Source organism: Vanacampus margaritifer, chromosome 18, assembly GCF_051991255.1.
Source record: "Vanacampus margaritifer isolate UIUO_Vmar chromosome 18, RoL_Vmar_1.0, whole genome shotgun sequence".
Lineage (NCBI taxonomy): Eukaryota > Metazoa > Chordata > Actinopteri > Syngnathiformes > Syngnathidae > Vanacampus > Vanacampus margaritifer.
Window position 1 is genome coordinate 11,678,266 of NC_135449.1, and position 8,751 is coordinate 11,687,016.

Consider the following 8,751-nt stretch of genomic DNA (forward strand, 5'->3'; position numbering starts at 1 on the left):
AAAATATTAGGTAGTAAATATGATATTGAAATGTCTTTAACTCTTTCACTGCCAGACGTTTTCAGAAACGGGTTGTCCCCACTGCCAGCCGATTTAAGCATTTTGAGTGATCTTTCAAGGTCCACAGAAAATGTTGTGTTTGGACTATGGAAACACACATACTACCAAATGAAAGATTGGACTCTCAGCTTTCATCAGAAAAAAAAGTTTGTTTCTACCTTATTCCGTTCTTCAGTGATCAACAATAGAAAATGGTTACTTTCACCGAAATTCTCTGTTTTGAAACAAAAAACGGAGAAAAAGAGCTTTTTGTGAAACAATGTTATTTCATGCACTCTAGTGAATTGTACACTTCTTTTTGTCCATGAATGATGCCACAAACACCTAAATAGTGCTTTACTTCTGTAAAACGCTTTCACCAACAATGAAAAAGTGTTTTTTGATTGCAAAATACGTTCCATTCAACAGTGTAACAATTTGACAAAACAATTTCGCAAACTATTTACAAATGTGTGCAACTGTGGTACTACTTACAATTATGTGGATGTTTCAAATACAGTTTTTCCTTTTGTAACGCTCTCCTGCGTGCAAGGAGACGCCAGGATTCGCACAACAGTTTACTTTCACTTTCGCATTGGTCCGTTTTGCGTGCAAACGTTACACTTTCTTGACGGCCTTTTTTTCCGGGGAATAAAAAGCAAGTAGCAGACTGTACACACTTCCTCCGATGAATATGCATTGGACTCGGGGCACTCTCCGTCGTCCGATCGAACGTCCGCCTGTGCGTGCTCGGTTGCGCTCCGCGTTACGACACCGTCATAGCCGCCGCGTCAGCGGTTCCAATTTCGCCGTCAAGCTCGGATTCACCTTCATCATCATCGATGATGATCATCGTCGTCATCAATGTACTATTTTAGCGTTGGTCGATGCCTTTCGTCTTGTAAGTGTAGAGCTGCTTGCAAACGCTCGCCATTGCCTGTTCCCTCCTCCATCTAGCTCCATCTAACGTCTTCTACTGCCGCGTCAATGCTTCCCAACCACGGAGTCACCACCCTCATCTTCATCATCGATGATGATCATCGTCGTCAACAATGTGCTCTTTCAGCGATGCTTTTGGTCTTTGAAAAAAATGGCTCGGGCGTGAGCTCCTCGCGACCGGCCGCCATTTTTCCTTTGTCTTCCATTCTCATCTCCTGCTCGACGCTCTAGCTCCGCCTCTACTGACGCCCACCCGATCTTGTCAAAAGAGAGTCATCGCTGCCCTCTAGGGGCCAAAAATAGTCATTAGGCACAACAGACCGGCTGGAAACTTTCACCACAGCTCCGGAAGCCTTGCCCACACCCGTTTCAAAAAAAAATTAAAAAAAATTGGATGACGTCTTTAGACGTCATTGGCAGTGCTCCGTAGGTTTTTACTTGACGTCTATAAACGTCAATGGCAGTGAAAGAGTTAAAATCCCTTGACATTACTTTTATTGAAAACACATACATAAAAAAAAAAGTGAAACTAAAAGTAGGCTCAGAATTGATCAAACACCGTGCGCGTGCAAATGAGAAAAACACAAGTCAGTCATAGAACGTCAGCAGCAGATGCTGTCACTCAGCCTCTTTTGCTCTTTGACCTCTGGACAGCGTTTGACTCGAAAAGCAAAAGGTGCTACGAAATATTCACTTTTAACTATGCACCAGTCATGTACTCGTATATTGATGAGCTGTTCCAGACCATGTTCCCGGTTTCAGAGCTAGCAAAAACATTTAAGTGTATTGATGTGAAATGAGTCTTAAATGGTGTTTGTTATTTAAAAAATAAATAAAATAAAATAAAATAAAATAAAATAATAAAAATAATAATAATAATAATAATTAGAAATAATGTCTTAAATTTGGCTGCAGAGATAACTTTTTTCTTTCCGTCAACACAAACCATCAACACAACACAGTTAATAAAACAACTATTATCAAATGGCAGGTTTTAGTGATATACAAAAAATGCAATCAAGTCTAGTCCAAGCACGGTATTCTGATTACGATTGTGTTTGTGAAATATGAATTAAGCAGCAAAATCCACCCATTTTTATCCATCTCAGAAACCAGCGTGTTTCCCAATCTAGGGCTGTTTTCCTAAAGATTCTGAAAGGGGAAGTCAACTTTAAACATTTCTTGGCAATAATATGTTATATGTGACATCGCTAGTCTAAACATGACATTCTGATTAATATTACATTTGTGGAATTCAGCTGTTTTTATCCATCTCATGGGGCGGCCATGTTGCCACTTTCTGCCGACTGAAGATGACATCACAGTTTCTCAGGGCTCAGGCAACGACCAATCACAGCGCACCTGTTTTCCGAAGCTGAGCTGTGATTGGTTGTTGCCTAAAACCTGAGCGACAGTGATGTCATTTTCACTGGACAGCAAGTGGCAAAATGGCCACCTGGATTTTACTGCTTAACTCGTATTCAACTAGCGCAATAATAACCAGAATACCATATTTAGACTAGATACTGCATAGAACATATTATTGTAAAAAAAAAATTTTAAGAAGAAAATTCATTCTTAGCATCATGATGTCTTTTTGTTTGTTTTAGAATTTTCCCTAAGAGTGAAGAGTACACAGTAAAATCGGAAGTGTAAATTGAACTCTCATAGTGTTAAATTTAACACTTTCTCTGAGTTAAAATTTTAAGTGTAAAAATGTAACTGATTGGTAGAGTGAAATTACAACACCCATAGGGTTATTATTCGACAGATACAAGTGAACTTATTGCACTTTAAAGTGTTATTTCCTTTCTTTTTTTTTTGCCTTAATTTCTCACAGTTTTGTTGTCACTTTTAACCACAAAGTGTTATTTTCATTCCTTTTTGTATTCATTCCTCACAGTTTTAGTGTTACTTCTTGACAAGTTTGTATTTTCCAACCCAAATGGAGACAGTGGGACTCGAACCTAGTACTTGGGGGGCAACAACACTAACAAGTAAGACACGAGCAAAATTCTTTCTTGTAGAGAAAAGAAAAGAGAAAAGTGAGCATAATTAATTCTCCGCATATCTTCTCTGACGGTTTTTGATCGACGCGCACATTAGTGGAGTAACGGTGACCCCTACTGGTGGTCATAGAAATGAACAACCCATTACTCACCCGGGCCGAACGTTCAATTATGTTTATGATGCTGTGATGAAGCCTCATGAGGCCTCGTACCACTACAGCCAAATACAATATATTTTTTCTCTGTGTGTAAATTTTCCCACCCTTTCACATAGCAACCAAGCAAACTGCGATAAAAAAAAAAAAAAATCACCAACTAACTCCCAGCGATATGTTTGTGTACCCGATTTCCTTGGACCTCACATTGTCTCAAATTATAATTGACTATTATAAAAGATGACAAAATTAGACAACCCAATATTTGAATATGTGTACAGTGACTTATCCGACCTGGTAGTAAGTTATAGGTTAATCGTTAGCTGCTAACCTAAAGAGTGCAAGTGCGATAAAACATGGATGGACTAAAATAAATATTGCTTAATTAATCCCACAGGTGTGGTTCGAGATGACCAAAACTTGTTTGGCAAAGACAGAACAGCAATAATGGTTTATTTTTGGTGTGTGGGTGTTTCTTTGTTGTGGATGATTGGTCTTTAATTATAATTTATTACAATTAATTTAATGAACTAATTACTTTTTGCCAAAACTCCGCTGAAATATCATGTGAAATTGGCGTCACGGGTGCATTCAACCGTCAACGCAAGCTATAAAAGGGTCATCGGTCGCTGTCGTCTTCAGCAACGAACTTCGCAACTGCAAAGGTAACTTCACACAACTTTACACCGTACTTTTTTAAACTCAGTTTGCCTTGTTAACATTTATTACATTTTCGTTGCAACATGGTCAAATGTAAATATAGCCTTCTATATTTGTTGCAAATATGAAATATTTTTCCATTATTGCGCAGATGGCATTCGCTCTACGCTCGTTCTTCCTCCTTTGCGGGATCAGTGGTGTGTTGTCTGTAAGTCAAAATCTCCTTCTGACTTAAATAATATATAAATGTACTATTTACATTGGTGTCTTTGTTTGGCTCGGTTTTTTAACTCATTCACTGCCATTGACGACTATTAACCTCAAAAACTCATTTGAACTATTTCTATCAGTTTAACATTTTTTTCCACACTTTTGTTAACAAGAGTGTGAAAAGCTAGACATTTTTTTATTGTACATTTAGAATAGATATAAAATTTGTGATTAATCGTGAGTTAACTAGTGAAGTCATGCGATTAATTACATTTATAAATTTTAATCGCCTGACTTCCACTTTTGTTAACAAGAGTATGAAAACCTATTTTTAAATTAAAAAAATATTGTTCATTTAGAACATAAAAATTGTGATTAATCTGGAGTTAACTAGTGAAGTGATGTGATTAATTACAATTAAAAAAGATTAATTGCATGATGCCCCTAATTAAAAAAGAAAAAGAAAAGATTGTTAAAAATGAGGGGCGTCTGGTGAATACATTTTTTAATAATAATTAATAATTATAATATAATATATAATTAAATATAATTATATTAATAATTAATAATTAATCGCATGACTTAACTCACGATTAATCACAAATTTTATCTGTTCTAAATGTACAATAAAAAAATGTCTAGCTTTTCACACTCTTGTTAACAAAAGTAGAAACAAAAGTCAAACTAATAGAAATAGTTAAAATGATTTTTGGACGTTTATATAACAGTCAATGGCAGTAAATGAGTTAACACTGTGATTTATTATTATTTTTTTTTTACAGGGGTTTACGTATTCCAAATACAGAGGTTGGTACGGTAGCTGTGACTCAGTGGCACTTTGTGAAATACTGCACATAATGCCATAGTTGCATCTGAATTTCATAGCAAAATTCATTAAAATATCTTTTTTTCTTCTTCAAACAACAAATAACCAGCAGACAACGACTGTCCTAAGGGCTGGCTTCGCTTGGGCTCTCACTGTTACATCCACCAAGCTGAAAGTAGGACATTCGCAGATGCAGAGGTATTAGAAGTCTTCCGTGTCGTACCAGATGTAGTTCAAAATCAGTGTATGTAATCCTAACACAATCAGTGCTCCATCCGAACCATTTGGTCCTGAGTCCAAATGTCTTGCCAACTGTCATGAGTGAAATCATTGTTTTACTTGATTTCAGAGAGTCTGCAAAATTCTTGGTGGGAATCTGGTCTCCGTCCACAATGCCCTGGAAAATTCTGTTGTTTTTCAACTGACTCTCCAGGGCGGTAGTGAGGTAGCCTGGCTTGGACTTCACGATGCAATTTCGGTAAAGCATTTCAACAATAAATCATGTCACACGTGTTGGGGATATCCACAAAGAAAATTCAATGCATTTAATTTTTTTATGATTTTTTATTTATTTATTTTTATTTTTTTGAATTTTTTTGGGGAATTTTTTTTTATTTTTTACTTTTATGATATTTTTTGATTATTCTAAAACAGCTGGTGTCTCAGTATGACTCCTGTGGCATGTTTTGGTCAAAATGCTGCAAGGATTAAGAATGACAGCATAATTAGCATCCTTGTACTGTCCACATAGAGTGAACTGGTATAACATACCTTACTTTATCGTCTGCCGCCATTTTTTTTGTGACGTAGCTTAAATTCACATTGTTCTTTTAGCGGTAGGCTGAAAAATCCACACCCCACAAACGTAAAAGCTTTTTTTTCTTGAATTTCGAGCATTCCATTCGGATTTCGCAATTCTTGAAAATAAGCATAAAATGTTTTCAGTCAAATGATTATGATTTTTGCTGTAAACCCTGACATAGCCAAAACACAACTTACCCTACATCAGGGGTGCTCAAGTACGATCCTCGAGAACCGCTATCCAGCCTGTTTTCCATGTTTCTCTCCACTAACACACCTGGTTCATGATCAGGATCGTTATCAGGCTTCTGCAAAGCTTGCTGATTAGCTGATCATTAGATTCAGCTGTGCTGCAGGAGGGAAACATGGCAAACAGGCTGGCAAAACTCGGAACAACTCATTCATATATAAGTTTGAAGAAATAGCCAGCTCACAAAATCATTACTTGGTTGTTTGATTTTTACACTCCAAAGACCCAATTGTTTGTCTACTATTTCAAAAGTCGTATTTTCCATACACCTGGATTTTGCTGCGTAATCAGAATGTCTTGTTTAGACAAGGGGGGATCACATATAACATTATTGTCAAGAAATGTTGAAGGTTGACTCATTCAAATCTAACTTTGTCTTCCAGGATAATGAGTTCTTTTGGACTGATGGCACCGTTGTGGATTTCACTCGTTTCGCTCCAGATGGGCCTGATGACACTGGCAACTGTGTACTGCTTTCTACAAGCGGTATGTAATTTTTTTTAAATTCAAAATTACTATGCAAATGATGCTGTTCTACTTAAGCAGTAATTATCTTCATCCGGTTCATCTGCATGGTAAATGGTTCTTCAGTTACGCTTTCCCACTTAATAAGACTCTCAAAGCACTTTTTATTTTGACAACTCTGATGCAGCGACTTGGGGTTCAGTGTCTTGCTCAAGGATACTTCAACACGGTCGCAGCCTGCGATTAGCCTTAGGCAAGGAGGGGGCGAAAAACAACATTTAACATTTCAATGTTTATTTCCTTCAGATTCATTATGGAAGGATGAGTCCTGCGACCTCGAGGCCCCGTACATTTGCATCCAAGATGCAAAGTTTTGCAGACGCTATGGTGGCTTTGGCGGCGGTTGGTAATCTGTTACCAGCCTGTCTTCTGTCTCAATGTGTTACGCTAATCATAGTGACGCAATGGAATGATATCAGATTTTAGTGATGGCTTTGTACTTTCTTTAGTAATGAACACTTTTTTCCCTCCACAATGCTTGATTATTGACAACACAATTACATGCTCGTTCATAAAAGAAACACAAATCTGCATTCAATCATGGTGGTGTCATATTTTCTCAAACCTGTTGATTGTATTGCTTATTTACCAAATGGCTGCAATAAATCCCACATATTCCAAAAAAAAAAAAAAGACGTCCTTTTTTTGTTGTGTGGCAAATTGAATTGGAACGAAACAACTCCCTGACATTAATTGCTTGTGAAAGGATCTATAGCGTCGAAATATTACATTTTTCTGGAATAGCCTCATGTCATGTGTATTTTTTGCCCAGCAAAATGAAACTCGCATTTATTTTCAATAATATCAACCCATTTTTCAGAAATCTGTAAATAACTAAAAAACTCTTTTAAGTGTTAAAAAATAACACTGATAGGTGAAAGTAGATAAGTTATTTTATCTGTCAAATAATAACCCTATGGGTGTTGTAATTTCACTCTACCAATTAGTTACATTTATTTATAAAAAATATATAAATAAAAGAGCAATGATGATGACATGTCAAATCGGTAAAATTACCGAATGAACAATACTGAGCTCTCCAGAAAAAAGAAAAAAAGAAATCTGTAAATAACTTTTTTTTTTCTCCATAAAAAAAAATATATATATATATATATATATATATATATATAAATAAAAATAAAATAAATCTGTAAATAACTAATAGTCAATTGATCTGGGTCAATTGGAGTGAATGGGAGCAATATGATTTCATTCGATACAGTGACTATGTTTACATGCAGGCAATAAAACTTTTAAAACCCGAATATTGGCAATATTCACGTTTTATAAGACCATGTAAACATGTGCAATAACCCGAATATGCTCTTATTCGGGTTTTTAAAAAACCTGATTAAGCTTAAAGGCTTTCATAACCCGAATTCTTGCGCATTTGAATGCATTTAAGTACCTCGATTGACTGGTGCATTATTTTTTTGCTTTGCGCATGCTCTCTATTTTCTTCTTCGACTTCTTTTCTTCTTTGTTGCTTATTTTTATTTGCAAGGAATCTTGGTCTTTATATCCACAACTTGTATGCGCAGCTTCGTCCCACTCGCTAAAGGAGCCTCGTTTGAATATATTGATTTCTCACCTGCGTTTTCACGTTATTTTGTGTCGAAAATGCCACAGTGAGGAGGAAACCGACTACTTAGTTTAGCGTGGTGAGTAATTAGATGAATGAATGTCTTTTATTGAATGTATAAGCGGACGAGTTACCTGGAAATGTTTCGGAAACCGGAATTCTGACCTTAACCTGAATATTGACTGCATGTAAACGTAGTCAGTGTGGATTCAATGCTATTGTTAGCATTTGTCATGCACGCATGTATATTTTTGGGAGCAGGTGCTTAAGTTGAAAAAAGGGTACAAGTTGCTAAAATTATTCATACTATCAGTAAAAAAAATGTTCTTAACAATAATACGTACAGCCCCACTAATCTAAATATGATATTCTGGTTAGTAGAATATGAGTTAAGCAGCAAAATCCAACAGTTTTTACCATTATCAGAAGGCGGCCATTTTGCCACTTGCTGACAAGCATAAAATGACATCACAGTTACTCAGGGCTCAGGTAACAACCAATCACATTCACATTGCTTCAGAAAACAGGTGAGCCGTTTTGACACTTGTTGTCGACTGAAGATGACATCACATCTTCAGTCGACAAGTGTCAAAATGGCCGCCTCCCGAGATGGATAGAAACGGCTGGATTTGACTGCATAACTCATATTCCACAAATGTAATATTAATCAAAAATGTTTAGACTAGTGAGGCCACGTATAACATATTATTGACAAGAAATATTTAAGGTTGACTTCCCCTTTCAGCAGCAAATCC

General features: G+C 36.4%; 1 long non-coding RNA gene across 1 annotated transcript; it reads left to right on the plus strand.

Moving 5' to 3' along the window:
• The first annotated feature begins 6,006 nt into the window (after positions 1-6,006).
• On the plus strand, positions 6,007-6,963 carry LOC144038921 (uncharacterized). Its single transcript, XR_013289310.1, has 3 exons — positions 6,007-6,087; positions 6,273-6,375; positions 6,661-6,963. It is a non-coding gene; the product is annotated as an uncharacterized LOC144038921 (long non-coding RNA).
• Positions 6,964-8,751: the final 1,788 nt, after the last annotated feature.